Here is a 16,901-nt window from a genome sequence, read left to right as displayed (position 1 = left end):
ATAAAATGAGGAGGATGCCTGCACCAAACTTCACAAGATGTGGATAGGGGGTTGTAGACTTTCTCCACTTAATGTATTACTGTAATAGTATAGGGAGATACTGGCAGCAGGTGGTCAGGAAATTAGAAAAAGTTATAAATAGACCTATTAAGGCCACAGTTGAACTTTGCCTACTGGGAGTACTAAAGGAGGAGAGAGGGTGCAGATATACTAGGATATTCTTGCAAGAAGTATTATACCTGGCACGAAAAAAAAAAGTGGAGAAATAGATTCAGCCAAAACCACCAACACTAAGCCACTGGGTGAGAGCAGTAAACCAGGTTTTACCACATGAAAGAATAATGTATGAACAAAGGAGAAATGTGCAAAAATACAGAAACATATGGGCAAAGTGGAATAGATCTTATTTAACAATGGATACAGGAATACCTGAAAACACTGTATAAGGTGGATAAAGTTTTTTCCAATGGGAAAGGGAAGGGGATAATTTGCGGTGCGTACTTTAGCAAATTGATAGTGATGAGAAAGCACAATTCTTGTTAGAAAATTACAAAAATGCTTTATTTATGAATACAAAACATACAATACAATAGTTTAAAAGAAAAGTGGACAACCAGTTTGTTGATTTGATTCAGTGGATAACACAGCATCAGTCAGTTGTAAATATGGATGCAACTGGAAAAGGAAATCGCATGGACCCTACATGTTTCGCGGACTTCCGCTTCTTCAGGGGAGGGAGCGATATCCAGTCAAAATATGCAACTGAAAGGTATATATACAAGCATTAACCAGTAAAATATGATACACATTCCAATTGCTTAAATCAGGTACAACATATAATGGTAAAAAATGGTTCCAAAGTTTAAAGACCACACTATCTTACCCACAAGTTGCCCACAACTAGCGACAAACACAGAAAACCGCCGAGGTGAAAATGGTCATGTGCATGATCCTGCAAATGAGCAGGAAAAGTTTGAAATGGTCACAAAAGGACAGTCATATAAGGGTTAACATGTAAGTGAAACAGAGGTAAAAAAAAAATAAATAAATAAAAAAAAACACACACCATAGCCAAAGCAATAGGGATGGCTAGGGGTTAAAATATTATTATCTGTGAGATATATATGTATTTAAGACATAATGACCAAAATATTGGTTAACTTAGTTTAGCAGTAATGACTGTGAGACCATAAAGCATAAATGACTTACATATATAACGGTTTATGGGGTTAAAGACCAGGGACATCAATGAGCAATCCAGCTGCAGTGTTAATTCAAGGAAGGAATCATGTAGATTTCCCAAAATATCTGTTTAAACGATAACAATTGGCTACAAATTACAAAGGTGTCCCTGCCTCCAAACGGGGCAACCATAGAAAAAGATAAAAATAAAATAAATAAATAAATTGTATAAACATTATCAAAACGGAGCCGAGATTATTTAGAAATTGCAAAAAAATATACACATACCTGTATAAGATCTATATAAGGATCGCAGGCAGTGTTGCAAAGTCACAATAAGCTTAGTGTGTATAAAGCCAGAAGAAATCAGCTGCTTGATCCAGGAGGGGAACTAAAGAGCATACACAGCAAACATAGTTGCAATTAGATGGAGTGAAATCTAGCAGTGTAGTTGTAGAGAGATAGCACAAAAGGAGTTTAACATACCTGCAAAGCATTAAGGACAAGAGTGCTCACTGAACATATGACCCTGCGGCATTCTGCACTGAGTGTGCAGCAAAATGCCGTTTAAATAGGCTGTCCTAACCCGATGTGTGACGTGTAAGCATCACATGATATCGGGTGGGCCAATCACAGCTGAAACAAGTCCCAAAGCAATGCGTGCAATACACCTGCAGCGTGAGGAGGCTTGATGGGATGACAGGTGGAATGGATCAAGCAGAGAGCTCACTATGTCAAAACGGTGGGGAGAAAATTTAACCCCATCAGTGGACAAGTGGGCTCAAGAAAGTATGTGTGACAATGCACACAGCAAACAAGGCAAGCTGATCACAGATGGACAGGGGCTGTGTTGTCAGTATTACCGACAAAAAAGGAAGACTGCTAACGACATTGCATAGGGGGAAATCAGCTGTGGTAAGGGGAGTGAGTGTGGAGGCTAACACTAAACTCCCCGAGCGCCCTTGTGGCCAATAAACAAACTGCACAATTGGCCATACCATGGAGGAAACTGCGACACATCGCCAAATGTGCCCAAAACAGTGGAAAGAAAGTTGAAGCCCAGCCCGATATCCACTATCAGGTTGAGGGCCTCAAAATATTGGATGTGGCCAGAAAACTGTGGAACCATTAAATTAGTACATATGATTGAAGTAGTTTGTGTAGATGTTATATATGTAAAAAAACATATGACTATAGAGCTGATTTTTGGTTGAAAATAAAAACAAATAGTTCATATAGTATGGTTACAGTGTACCTACTATAAATTCATAATTCAACAATATAATTCAACAATGTTCAAGGAACAGGATGTTATCCTGTATCCTAAGAAATGCCCCAGTTAATTATGCATTGAAAAGAGGGAAAGAGTAGATTGGACAAAAAAAAAAAAAAAAAACATTATAATAATAATTATATAAAATAAGGAGAAAAAAAAAAGAAGAAAAAAAGAAAATGGGGAAATTCATAAAGAAGGAAAGAGGGGGTGAAGAAAAGGGGTATGCATACATATTGATCCGATGAATGGAAACAAAAAGCACCGACCAAAGTTGGTAAGGGGGGGGCGACAAAAAACAAGAGCATATAAGGACCAATATGTTTACAGGAAGGATTTAAAGCTCAAATTCTCATTCAAGCGAATCTTTGGGACATCAAATAGGTACCCCCTTACCTCGTCGGGCACCCCAATCATATGGTAAACCTATTAACTCTCAACCTCCACCTCTCTTTCCTATGTCATCGAACGCACTTCGGGGTCCTATAATCTCTTCATCACAGGCGATCGTGTCAAACGCACTGTCTAAGTCCACTATCGCACCCCCGATGCAACTAGAAATGGTTAACAAGGTAAGCCAAAATGAAGTTATTGTTTCACCGTCAGGCATTTCTTTGCCAGTGGAACCTAAAATTGCACCGATTTTTTTAGTGAAGGAACAGGCCTGACTAATGAATCAGGCATCAGTGATTCCCTAGACAACTATGATGATGGTTCGGCCCTATCCATCATTAATCTGTCCTCAGCTATCTTGACAGAAGATGAACTTCAGGTCCTAAAATTAGGACTTACTTTTTGTCCTGACTCTAAACTAGACAAATTTGACTTCATTAAAGATGTACACCTCTTTGCTCGCAGACTCATGTACAAAGTATTATTTGATAAACCCACACACTCGATAGATCTATCTGTATCTATTCCCATGGAAAGAATTGCTGAACATCAAGCCTTAATGCAATTACAGGAACTATGGGAGGAGGGTCACACCTCTGATGATGAAATGTTACTAGACACACCCCCCACCTTATCCATCGGAGGTGTTACCTTCCCTCCAATTCAGTCATTCAAACCCAAATCTAGGAATTTTCCTCCTCTAAACACCAATCCAAATATTTGGGCTTTTGTACAACAGGTAACTCACAAGATCGAAACTCGTAAAACTTCAGTGTTCTAACATATCAAATCTCACCCCTACTCAAATTGAGGCGATTAATTCTCTACAAAATAACAAAAGTATTATTATTAAGCCAGCAGACAAAGGGGGAAACCTGGTGATTATGAACACTGAACAATACGAACGTATGTGTACCAAAATTTTGGCAAATGCAGACTGGTACCGACCAATTTCAAGGACGGTACTAGAAAACTTTAGTAATAAATTTCGAACTATTATCTCTAGAGCCCTATTTCAGGGAACTATAGATAAAGACACTTGGAAGTTCCTAAACACAAAAGACCCTAGAGTTCCAACATTTTATGCTCTACCCAAAACCCATAAATCGCTCATTGATCCACCGGGCCGACCCATAATTTCGGGTTGTGCTGGTCTCACTGAAAATGCTAGTTCCCTTGTTGATTGCTACCTCTCCCCACATGTCGTATCGTTAAGTTCTTACATCAAAGACACTATTGATCTGTTAAGAACCCTAGAGGGCATTACTCTTCCCAGGGGCACCATTCTGGTGGCCTTGGATATTGAGAGTCTTTACAACTCTATACCGCACCAGAAAGGTCTAGAAGTTGTAAACAGCTTCATAGCTGAAAGAGGTCCACTAACTTCCAGATATAATACCTTTATCTTGGAGTTGTTGGGCTATATTTTAAAACATAATGTTTTTGTCTTTGGTTCTTCCCACTACCTCCAGGTACAGGGGGTTGCGATGGGGACTAAATGTGCCCCATCGTATGCCAACCTGTACCTGGGGGGGTGGGAAAGAAGCATCTTTTCAAGAGACGACCTTGCCCCATTTCTGGACAAGGTCGTCTCTTGGTATCGATATATCGATGACGTTCTCCTTTTCTGGACAGGAACAGAATCGGAATTGCGAGATTTTGTCACCGCGATATCTGACAACGAATTTAACCTTAGGTTCACTATGGACCACAGCAGCACGGAGATTCATTTTCTCGATCTGACGGTGTCCATTGATGAACAGGGCATGATCTTTTCTTCCCTCTATAGGAAACCCACTGCAGGAAACACGATCCTGCACGCAGGAAGCGCTCACCCTGAATCACTGGTGAATAGCATCCCCTACAGCCAGTATTTACGTATAAGACGTAACTGCAGTAGGGATGAGGATTTTCGGATCCATTCAACCAATCTGTATCACAGATTGAAGCAACGAGGGTATAGCCATAGATGCCTTAAAAGAGCTTACAATAGAGTTAAACCACAACAAAGGAGTTCTCTCATTTTCTCTAAAGGACCCAAAAAAACTAAGTATAACAACCAAAAACCGGACACTGTGCGCATTATCACCCGCTATTCCAGCCAGCACAGAGATATAAAAAATATTCTCAAACAATTTTGGCCCTTACTCTGCGCTGACCCTAATATAAGCAAATTTGTGCAGAACTACCCAGAAGTCACTTATCGCAGGGCTCCCTCACTCAGGGACCGGCTTGTTCGAAGTCATTTTTTTCCGACTCCTGACATTTCAAAAGAGATCTCCCGCAGAGGAGGCACTGCACCCTGTGGTGGTTGTGATATGTGTCCCTATGTAGCTAACTACACTAAATTTAAACTGCCTAATGGTCAATGGCATACAACCAAAACATTAGTGACATGTCAAACATTGGGAGTGATTTATCTTGCCCAATGTATATGTGGTTGTTTCTATGTGGGAAAGACCAAAAGATGTTTCTGCATAAGAATTGGTGACCACATTAAACCCATCTTTAGAAAGAAAATAGTTACTGCTATTGGTTCACATATCGCCACCTCTCACAACTTTGATTCAAAGGTGTTTACCTTTATGGCTCTGGATCACATCCCCCCCGATCTTAGGGGTGGCAGTGTGGATTCAGCGCTATTACAATCAGAAGCTCGATGGATTTATAGTCTCCAAGCTACACGATACCCTGGCTTGAATGAGAATTTGAGCTTTAAATCCTTCCTGTAAACATATTGGTCCTTATATGCTCTTGTTTTTTGTCGCCCCCCCCCTTACCAACTTTGGTCGGTGCTTTTTGTTTCCATTCATCGGATCAATATGTATGCATACCCCTTTTCTTCACCCCCTCTTTCCTTCTTTATGAATTTCCCCATTTTCTTTTTTTCTTCTTTTTTTTTTCTCCTTATTTTATATAATTATTATTATAATGTTTTTTTTTTTTTTTTTTTATCCAATCTACTCTTTCCCTCTTTTCAATGCATAATTAACTGGGGCATTTCTTAGGATACAGGATAACATCCTGTTCCTTGAACATTGTTGAATTATATTGTTGAATTATGAATTTATAGTAGGTACACTGTAACCATACTATATGAACTATTTGTTTTTATTTTCAACCAAAAATCAGCTCTATAGTCATATGTTTTTTTACATATATAACATCTACACAAACTACTTCAATCATATGTACTAATTTAATGGTTCCACAGTTTTCTGGCCACATCCAATATTTTGAGGCCCTCAACCTGATATTGGATATCGGGCTGGGCTTCAACTTTCTTTCCACTGTTTTGGGCACATTTGGCGATGTGTCGCAGTTTCCTCCATGGTATGGCCAATTGTGCAGTTTGTTTATTGGCCACAAGGGCGCTCGGGGAGTTTAGTGTTAGCCTCCACACTCACTCCCCTTACCACAGCTGATTTCCCCCTATGCAATGTCGTTAGCAGTCTTCCTTTTTTGTCGGTAATACTGACAACACAGCCCCTGTCCATCTGTGATCAGCTTGCCTTGTTTGCTGTGTGCATTGTCACACATACTTTCTTGAGCCCACTTGTCCACTGATGGGGTTAAATTTTCTCCCCACCGTTTTGACATAGTGAGCTCTCTGCTTGATCCATTCCACCTGTCATCCCATCAAGCCTCCTCACGCTGCAGGTGTATTGCACGCATTGCTTTGGGACTTGTTTCAGCTGTGATTGGCCCACCCGATATCATGTGATGCTTACACGTCACACATCGGGTTAGGACAGCCTATTTAAACGGCATTTTGCTGCACACTCAGTGCAGAATGCCGCAGGGTCATATGTTCAGTGAGCACTCTTGTCCTTAATGCTTTGCAGGTATGTTAAACTCCTTTTGTGCTATCTCTCTACAACTACACTGCTAGATTTCACTCCATCTAATTGCAACTATGTTTGCTGTGTATGCTCTTTAGTTCCCCTCCTGGATCAAGCAGCTGATTTCTTCTGGCTTTATACACACTAAGCTTATTGTGACTTTGCAACACTGCCTGCGATCCTTATATAGATCTTATACAGGTATGTGTATATTTTTTTGCAATTTCTAAATAATCTCGGCTCCGTTTTGATAATGTTTATACAATTTATTTATTTTATTTTTATCTTTTTCTATGGTTGCCCCGTTTGGAGGCAGGGACACCTTTGTAATTTGTAGCCAATTGTTATCGTTTAAACAGATATTTTGGGAAATCTACATGATTCCTTCCTTGAATTAACACTGCAGCTGGATAGCTCATTGATGTCCCTGGTCTTTAACCCCATAAACCGTTATATATGTAAGTCATTTATGCTTTATGGTCTCACAGTCATTACTGCTAAACTAAGTTAACCAATATTTTGGTCATTATGTCTTAAATACATATATATCTCACAGATAATAATATTTTAACCCCTAGCCATCCCTATTGCTTTGGCTATGGTGTGTGTTTTTTTTTTTTTTTTTTTTTTTACCTCTGTTTCACTTACATGTTAACCCTTATATGACTGTCCTTTTGTGACCATTTCAAACTTTTCCTGCTCATTTGCAGGATCATGCACATGACCATTTTCACCTCGGCGGTTTTCTGTGTTTGTCGCTAGTTGTGGGCAACTCGTGGGTAAGATAGTGTGGTCTTTAAACTTTGGAACCATTTTTTACCATTATATGTTGTACCTGATTTAAGCAATTGGAATGTGTATCATATTTTACTGGTTAATGCTTGTATATATACCTTTCAGTTGCATATTTTGACTGGATATCGCTCCCTCCCCTGAAGAAGCGGAAGTCCGCGAAACATGTAGGGTCCATGCGATTTCCTTTTCCAGTTGCATCCATATTTACAACTGACTGATGCTGTGTTATCCACTGAATCAAATCAACAAACTGGTTGTCCACTTTTCTTTTAAACTATTGTATTGTATGTTTTGTATTCATAAATAAAGCATTTTTGTAATTTTCTAACAAGAATTGTGCTTTCTCATCACTATCAATTTGCTAAAGTACGCACCGCAAATTATCCCCTTCCCTTTCCCATTGGAAAAAACTTTATCTATCAAATTGGGATTAGGTGTCTTATTTTTGGGTGAATCTACACATCTTGGACCATATTTCCAACTGTATAAGGTGAATAAAAGGTGGAAGAAAATAGTGACTATAAGATGGATGTGAGGGAATGGAATAAGTGATAAGAGAGAATGGAAATTAAATTGGAAATATACGAAACATTTTAAGATACTATAACAAAACAAAATGTAAAATAATGTAAATTAATATGTAAGAAAAAAATGTAATAAAGAGTATTGAAAAAAAAAATAAGGAGCCTGGTGCTTTTGAGGTCTAGACAGCGATGGCTGTATTAAAAAGTCAGCAGTCTGAACAATTGTAACAATGTTTCATAAAAGTCTTCCTTAGTCAGGTAGGCCATGTATTGCGTGCCTGAGATAGAGCTAAAAAACGAAGGAGAGACCGGTGTCTATTCACATGCAGAGAATCATGTGACTTAAAGCTCGGTCAGCTGAAGCAGTCTGTAAAATACTCCTCACATGTATGCCCTTTGAAGGATGACATCTCTTTGGTGAGGCTCTGTCAGGGAACCTACAGCAGGAGAAGGACTCTAGGACCCAGCATCTCTACCAGCACTTATGTCAGGAGAATGACTTTAGGACCCAGCATCTCTACTAGTACTTATGGCAGGAGAAGCACATTAGGACCCAACATCTCTTCCAGCAGGTCACATGGGCCTATATAAGGAAGTCTGCTAGTGGCTTTAGTTGCTGGTTGATCTTTGGCTCCTCCAGTGGGTTATCTCTGTGATATTCCTGTTCCTGTGTCTCCTGTCACTGACTCGACTTGTCCTTGACCTGTCTCCTTTTTTTTTCCTGTGTTTGATCCTGTCTATCCACCCAACCATGTCTGCTCTGCTATCCACACGGCTCATGACCTAGGCTTCCTTCTGACCACGCTCCAGTCTCAGCATTATCCGAATCCTGCAACACCTCACGGACGCCACCTGTCTGCTGATTCTACACCAGCATACCAGCTGTGCTCTGGTACCTCCTGCATACAGTCCAGCAGGTTACCTGTGCCAGTGGTCATCAACCCTGTCTTCAGGGCCCACTAACAGGCCAGGTTTGCAAGATGACTGAAATACATCACAGGTGATATATTTTGCTGCTCAGTGATTGCAGTATTCTAGTCTGCATCTTTCCAAGGTAATAAAAAAAAACCTGGTCTGTTAGTGGGTCCTGAGAACAGGGTTTATGACCACTGACCTGTGCTACTTTGGGCCTGACCTCTCCTGTTTCCACCCTCAGGAGAGTCTGGAACTTAGCTACAAGAGAAGCCCTCTCTCTCCATTGGCCTCTAGCACCAGGTATGTGATAGGCTCCTAACAAGTTCATCAAAGTTATCACAGGAGGAAATGTCCTTCTTCCACAGCATAAGTCTACAAAATATTACGTTTTAGAGACCTCTACCTCTTCAAATTGCAGAGCACCTCAAAGCTCTACCCAATATTCAACCACCAAACCAACATTTGGTGCTTTCTTTTAACAGAAGACTTGGAACACATAAACCATAAAGTCAAACTCAAATCACTCTTTTCAATAAGGGGGCAATCAAGCTCCTAAGAGTGGGGGTTGTCTGTCAGGCCCCGTACACACCATAGAATCCATCCGCAGATAAATCCCAGCAAATGGGTTTCAGCGGATAGATCCTATGGTGTGTACACGCCAGCGGATCTTTTTCCGCGGATATATCTCCCCTGGGATGGATTCCAGCAGATCGGATATTTGCTGACATGCAGAACATATCCATCTGCTGGAGTCCATCCCAACGGATGGATCCGCTGGTCTGTACAGACTCACCGAATCCATCCGTCCGAAGGGATCCCCCGCATGCGTCGTAATGATTTGACGCATGCGTGGAATTCCTTATATGACAGCGTTGCGCACGTCGCCACGTCATAATCGCGGCGACGGCGCGACACGTCATCGCAAGAGGATTTCGGAGCGGATTTCAATGCGATGGTGTGTACACACCATCGCATGAAAATCCGCCGAAATCCACGAGAGGATTTATCCGCGGAAACGGTCCGCTGGACCGTATTCGCGGATAAATTCTATCGTGTGTATGGGGCCTTAGAGTTTGCCTGGGTTCAAATAGTGTTTTTTTAAGAGGTACAAAATAGAGTTCTAAACCATTCACCGTGCAGCTTTTTTCCCCTCAAACTATTTAAAATCTGCTGAAAGGCAGCTAGATTTGCAGAACACTCTAAGCCATATCTAATTCCAGGAAGTAGTCTCTTTAGTATCTCTGGAGGACAGGTTCTATTCAAATCTGTTCACAGTATCAAAGTCTAAAGTAGGGATGAGCTTTGTGTTTAGAGCTAACACGTTGGCATCCATGCTTGCATTTAAATATTTTGTTTAAATAACATTTCATTGATTTTTCAATATTTTAACAGACACTGTAATCATGTGACAGGTATTCAAATATGAGGTTGACGTGAAACAGTTGAACAAAGCAGAATGTGTATCATAAAGATCTGATCACAGAAAAGGAAACAAGAAACACTTACACAGTCAGAAAACTGAATTCAGCATATCAGTTGACAAAGGGTACAGAGTTATCAAAGGGCAATATATCCTCTACTTTTCAGCCATGGTGTCCATAATTCAGATGCATTCGAGTATTTTCCAATGCTAGAGGCAAATAGTACTTCATATGTATGGGTGTGAATGGATTCAGTGACCTCCCCCAAGCCAGTGATTTTTACGCTTTTCCAAGGTCTAACTAAGGATAGAGTAAACAAATAGGAATTGGTCAGGAAAAAATAAAATGCATGTTGCCCAAAAGTCTCTGGGCCAGATTCACATAGGTTAGCGGATCTTTAGATCTGCGTAACCTATGTGATTTAAGATTCGCCGCCGCAAGTTTTTGAGGCAAGTGGGTAATTCACAAAACACTTACCTCAAAACTTGCGGCGGCGTATCGTAATTCCCCCGGCGGAATTCAAATTTCGCGGCTAGGGGGAGTGAACTATTCAAATCAGGCGCGTTCCCGCGCTGATCGAATAGCACATGCGCCGTCTGGAAATTTTCCCAGCGTGCATTGCTCCAAATGACGTCACAAGGACGTCATTGGTTTCAACGTTTATGTAAATTACGTCCATCCGTATGTGCGAACGACTTACGCAAACAACGTAAAAAAATAAAATTTTGACGCGGGAACGACGGCCATACTTAACATTGGCTGCGCCTCATAGACCCAGGGGTAACTATCCGCCGGAAAAAGCCGAACGCAAACGACGTAAAAAAAAATCGCCGGGCGGTCATTCGTTTCTGAATTGGCGTATCTGCCATTTGCATATTCGTTGCGTAAATTAACCGAAACGCCACCTAGCGGCCAGCCTGGAATTGCAGCCTAAGATTCGACGGTGTAACACAGTTAAACCTGTCAGATCTTAAGGATATCTATACGTAACTGATTCTATGAATCAGTCGCATAGATACGACTGGCACAACTCAGAGATACGACGGTGTATCAGGAGATACACCGTCTTATCTCTATGTGAATCTGGCCCTCTGTTGTACGTAAATTTGGAAATGTATAGCCACTCTGATTATTAAGTTGAAAATGCAGATGCAAAATAATAATGCCATTTTTGTCTACAGTTTTATAAATTGAAAGGACAACACTTACAGCAGATCTGCAAAATCCTGGACAGTAGCTACTACCCTCTGCCACCCCTTTTCTCAGTCTAAAAGACACTCATTTGTAGACAGGTCTTGCATGCTGAGGTGTTTATGTAAGAGAAAATGTTTATTAACTTAATCTTTGCTCATTGCCTGCTGCCTAGAGAATGGAAGCTATTTCCTGTTTCACTGGGATTCTGGGTCAATGGGGAGACCTGTCATGCTGGCAAAGATGAGTCAATATATGCAGGTACAGTATCTATCTCATTCAAAGCAGGCACAATTTCTACAACTCTAATTAGTGTGTATTGTCTTCCCCATCCCTATTTACTGCATTTTGAACACCACTGTTGCTCTTTGCATTGCAACACAAAATAGGACAAAGCATGCACTTAGGGTGTTCTTGTACGCACTAACTAAGCTTTGTGTGGCTATAATCTCTAAAAGCTGGATGTTTTTTAAACAACAAGTAAACAATATTTATTACAAATATATTGTTTACCATTGACAATTCCATGTGTGCACATCAAGTCATTGAAAAACATGTTGTGCCTGAATGGCTACTACAAATCATTTGAATAGTATTTTGGTGTTGCTCATAAAAAGATATGTCAACATATTTGATGTCAGGAGAGTTAATTACATATCCCAGTGAGAGTATGTAAAATGAGATAGGAAAGGAACCCAAGATAGAGCCTCAGGGTAAATCAGCAGGTAGTCCACAGATATCTAACGCACTATAAGCAAGAAGTAATGGTGGGATAAGTTAAAGGAAATCTTGGATAGTGCTCTGTTATGAATGTTGAAAAGCTAAAGAATAAAAAAATAAAGCAAGGGTCAACAGAAAAAAGACCAACACATGTGTGAAAAGGGTGAATAAATATTACAGAGAGTCTCTGAAGAATGTATTTTGCAATATGTATGTAGATCAGAAAGTACTAAAGACTAGAGTAGAGAGCTTTAGCTAGCATCCACATCAAATAAAAGAAACATAAATAAATATTAAAACAGCAGTGTGAACATATGTTCTTACTAATCCAATATTGCTTTTAAAATCCATACAAAAGGAATGTGCCAAATATTGAGTAGGTGAAGGGGGTTAATTTCATGCATGACTCACCAACTGGATTTGATATTTCTTACACCAGTCCGACACTTAAAAAAAGTATCAAGATCATACCGTATTGTGTTTTATAAATGAACCTGAAGAGAATGTAATTTTGGAAATACAACATATAGATCAATAAAGTAATGTATTGCAGTTTGTAAGTCAATTATATCTATCTATCTGTCTATCTAGTTTTATATCTATCAATATATTTACTGCTTGTTCTAATTCCAGAAAAAAAAATCACATTATTGCACTAAGTAGAAACACAGAGCAATTGGTGTGCACCAATTATTATTCAATAATTTTATTATAGTAATTTTTATATTTTAATTATATTTATTCAGAATTTATATATCAGCAACAGTTTGCACAGCACTTCACAATGTAAAGGGGGAAAGTACATTTACAATACAATTTAATGCAAGATTATATGGAGGGCCCTGGTCATGAGATCTTACAATCTAGAAGGGAAGACATATGATACAATAGTAATAACTGTGAGGGGTGATCTTATAGAGAAAGTAGAGTAAAGAGTTTTTTTTTCCATACATTTTTATTAAGTTTTCCAAAAGAGGTATTATCATGAAAATCAAGGTACAAATATGGAAGCTTTTGGGCTATCCACACAAAATGGAACATTTAATGGAACAAAATTGAATACTTTGGTGCAAAGAGAATTCTAAGTACATAATACAAAATAAAATTACAATATTTGAAAATAACACATAAAGAGGTCTGACATACGGTAGGAAGAAAGTACATATGGCCTGGTAGAAGATGTCCATATCATTTTAAATCATGAGAACATGTCTAGAGAGATTGCACTTAATTAAATATATCTCAATAACGCTTCCATTTTTAACTAGCTCTATTGCTTTTTTCATTGGCAATGAGACTTTCGTAGACATAATCGGTGGGTATGATCTCAATTGCCTCTGATAAGTTGAGGGCGAGATTTGATTTTCATCACCTTGTTATTAGTATCCTAGCTGCCAATGAGATATGTGTTACTATAGTACAACAGAATGGTGAGAATTTTTCAATACCCAGAAGTACAGTTTTTTTGTGGAGGCAGGATGGACTTTCCTGAAGAGATGAATTTTCAGGAATGACCTAATGGTACGAAGAGGAGAAGCTGGTCAGAAAGATTGGGGTAGGGTACTATAAACCAGTGGTTCCCAACCATGTCCTCAAGTACCCCCAACAGGCCATGTTTGAAGGTTTTCCTTCATATTGCAAAGGTGCTTTGAATCAGAGTCAATTGCTTGGTATTTTGGACAGCTATCTTATTTAAGAGAAATTCCCCAAAAATTGCCTGTTGGCGGTACTTGAGGACAGGATTGAAAACCACTGCTATAAACAACTCCTGCAGTCCTCCAAATCCAAATATATTATACTAACAATAAGCAAATAGTGCACACCTAGTGAGAAGTGAGAATAACAATGTGTGTGTGAATACTGTAGATATAATTTGGATTCCTCCTTATTTTCCTTCAGTTTGCTGCAATTCCTCCTGGGGTGTGTATTTCCCCTTGGGATATTCATAAGCCAGCTAGCTAAATGACAGCTTCCAATAAGAATAAAGGTGTTACAGTCAACTTGTTTGCTGAACATATTTGTGAGGAAATCTTTGTTCTCCACAAAGATTTCCAAGTCCAAAAACGTAATCCTCTCAGGACTACTGTATGGTTAAAACCGCAAATTATTTTCTTTAGCACAGGGATATGCAATTAGCGGACCTCCAGCTGTTGCCAAACTACAAGTCCCATGAGGCATAGCGAGACTCTGACAGCATCAAGCATGACACCCAGAGGCAGAGGCATGATGGGACTTGTAGTTTGGCAACAGCTGGAGGTCCGCTAATTGCATATGCCTGCTTTTGCACAATGTTTACAAACATTTTACTATTAGGTTGGATGTAATTGGCATCCCAGTCTGCTATATAAAGAATAGCAAAACTGGGTGCGATAATTGTACCCATTGCTGTCCGAATCTGTTGTAAATAGAAATAACTGTGTCTAAGTATGAAATATATAAACTGTATAGTAAAGTCAGTTTGATTTGTTTCCAGCTTTTTAGTTCATTCCAATATCTTAGATAAAACCCAATCTATGTGCTAATGAAATGAAAAAATTTTAAAAAATGCTTCTACTCTTCTCGAGTGCCCCGTCTGAGAAGCGCTCTCTCATAGGGCACCTGTGCAAGCACGCTCCTGTGTTCTGCTGCTGCATCCATTGAAACAGACAGCAGGACTTGGCTCCACCCCTGGCTCCCACGTCATTGAATTTGATTGACAGGAGAGGGAGCCAATGGCTGCGCTGCTATCAATCTATCCAATCAGGACCCGAGACACCTGCTGGAGTGGGTGTGCTCATCCCCAATGCAGGAACGATTGGGCTCTGGGGGGAAGGTGAACTACAAGGTGCTTGGTGCTCTCCAAGACAGGTTATTCATCGAGTGGCTTCCTCCCTCAGGACGGACAGCACAGGACCACTCTGCAAACGTAGACTCAGTCTGACTACCAGGCCTACTTAGTAGATCACAACCGAGCACCAACGTGGTCCCGGAGCCAGGAACACTTGAACACGCAACCCCGGCCATGAGGGCCACACAGGGGGGGTGGTGTGACGACAGGCCAGGTTTGGCAACATGACCCAGAACTAATGACGTCTGGTCACTCACAGTACAGCCACGGCTGGAACAGAAGCCCAAATTTGGCAAAACAATACAGTCAGAGGTAGTTAAATCTCCAACTGCCCTCTAAATTTAACTACTTGCCGACCAGTCGCCGCAGTTATATGGCGGCAGGTCGGCTCCCCTGGGCGAGAGCACGTAGCTCTACATCACCTCGCAAAGCGGGCACTAGGGGTGCATGTGCGCTGCTGGAGGCGCGCCCCCCGCTCGTCCCTGATCCCGACACGCGTGCGATTACCGCCGGGCACCCACGATCGCTCGTTACAGAGCGAGGACCGTTCAAGGGGAGAAATGCCTGACTGTCTGTTCATACAATGTATGAACAGCGATCAGTCATTTCCCCATGTCAGTTCACCCCCCCTACAGTTAGAACACACACAGGGAACATACTTAACCCCTTCCCCGCCCCACCTAGTGTTAACCCCTTCCCTGAAAGTGGCATTTTTATAGTAATCCAATGTATTTATATAGCACTGATGGCTATAAAAATGCCAATGGTCCCAAAAATGTGTCAAAAGTGTCCGAAGTGTCCGCCATAATGTCGCAGTACTGAAAAAAAATCGCTGATCGCCACCATTACTAGTAAAAAACATATTAATAACAATGCCATAAAACTACCCCCTATTTTGTAAATGCTATAACTTTTGCGCAAACCAATCAATAAACGTTTATTGCAATTTTTTTTTACAAAAAATATGTAGAAGAATACGTATCGGCCTAAACTGAGGAAAACATTTTTTTTTTATATATTTTTGGGGGATATTTATTATAGCAAATAGTAAAAAATATTATTTTTTTTCAAAATTGTCGCTGTATTTTTGTTTATAGTGCAAAAACTAAAAAGCGCAGAGGTACTCAAATACCACCAAAAGAAAGCTCTATGTGGGAAAAAAAGGATGCCACGTCGCACGACCGCGCAATTGTCAGTTAAAGCGACGCAGTGCCGAATCGCAAAAAGTGCTCTGGTCTTTGACCAGCAATATGGTTCGGGGGTTAAGTGGTTAAGGCAGCGCCAGCTATAAAAGTAGCAGGCCACTACACTCCTTTCACTTTTTAATAATCAATTCCACTTATAGTTCCAGGGGTTAAGGACATGAAACAAAAAACACAAGTACCATAGTGTTCTCTGCTTTTAAATTTATTAAAAAAGCTCCCCTAAAAAGTTACACTTACAAGAAATAACAATAAAATTGTTTTATGGAATGAATAATTATTTGTTTATATAAGATTTATAGATATGCAGCGTTGCACTATTTTCACAAAAATAAACATGCAACTAGACAAACATTGCCAGCTGAACTATTACATGGCAGACAAATGTGCACTTGCAAACATGCAACTCCAAAGAAATCCAAATTCCAGTGCCATTGAAATCATAATCTTTAAAAGATGGTAATACACTATGGGGGTTATTTACTAAAGGCAAATCCACTTTGTATTACAAGTGCAAACTGCAAGTTAAAATTGCACTGAAAGTGCACTTGAAAGTGTAGTCGCTGTAGATTTTTTTTATTATTACTATTTGTTTGTGAAGCGCGCATATAACACC

General features: G+C 40.1%; 2 long non-coding RNA genes across 3 annotated transcripts; one reads left to right on the top strand and one right to left on the bottom strand.

Annotated features, from left to right (window-relative positions):
* Window positions 1-668: 668 nt before the first annotated feature.
* On the bottom strand, window positions 669-2,051 carry LOC120921127. Its single transcript, XR_005744834.1, has 4 exons — window positions 1,669-2,051; window positions 1,471-1,573; window positions 1,210-1,308; window positions 669-952 (listed from the first exon to the last, which is right to left on the bottom strand). It is a non-coding gene; the product is annotated as an uncharacterized LOC120921127 (long non-coding RNA).
* Window positions 2,052-6,297: 4,246 nt separating this feature from the next.
* LOC120921122 lies at window positions 6,298-7,688 on the top strand. 2 transcript variants are annotated; one of them, XR_005744833.1, is made up of 5 exons: window positions 6,299-6,693; window positions 6,789-6,891; window positions 7,050-7,148; window positions 7,401-7,469; window positions 7,591-7,688. It is a non-coding gene; the product is annotated as an uncharacterized LOC120921122 (long non-coding RNA). The 2 variants fall into 2 exon arrangements; XR_005744832.1 differs by having other exon boundaries at window positions 6,298-6,693; window positions 7,401-7,688.
* Window positions 7,689-16,901: the final 9,213 nt, after the last annotated feature.

The sequence above is a fragment of the Rana temporaria genome, chromosome 1, assembly GCF_905171775.1.
Source record: "Rana temporaria chromosome 1, aRanTem1.1, whole genome shotgun sequence".
Classification (NCBI taxonomy): domain Eukaryota; kingdom Metazoa; phylum Chordata; class Amphibia; order Anura; family Ranidae; genus Rana; species Rana temporaria.
The sequence above is the reverse complement of the archived record's forward strand: the minus strand, read 5'-3'. Positions and strand labels throughout refer to the sequence as shown.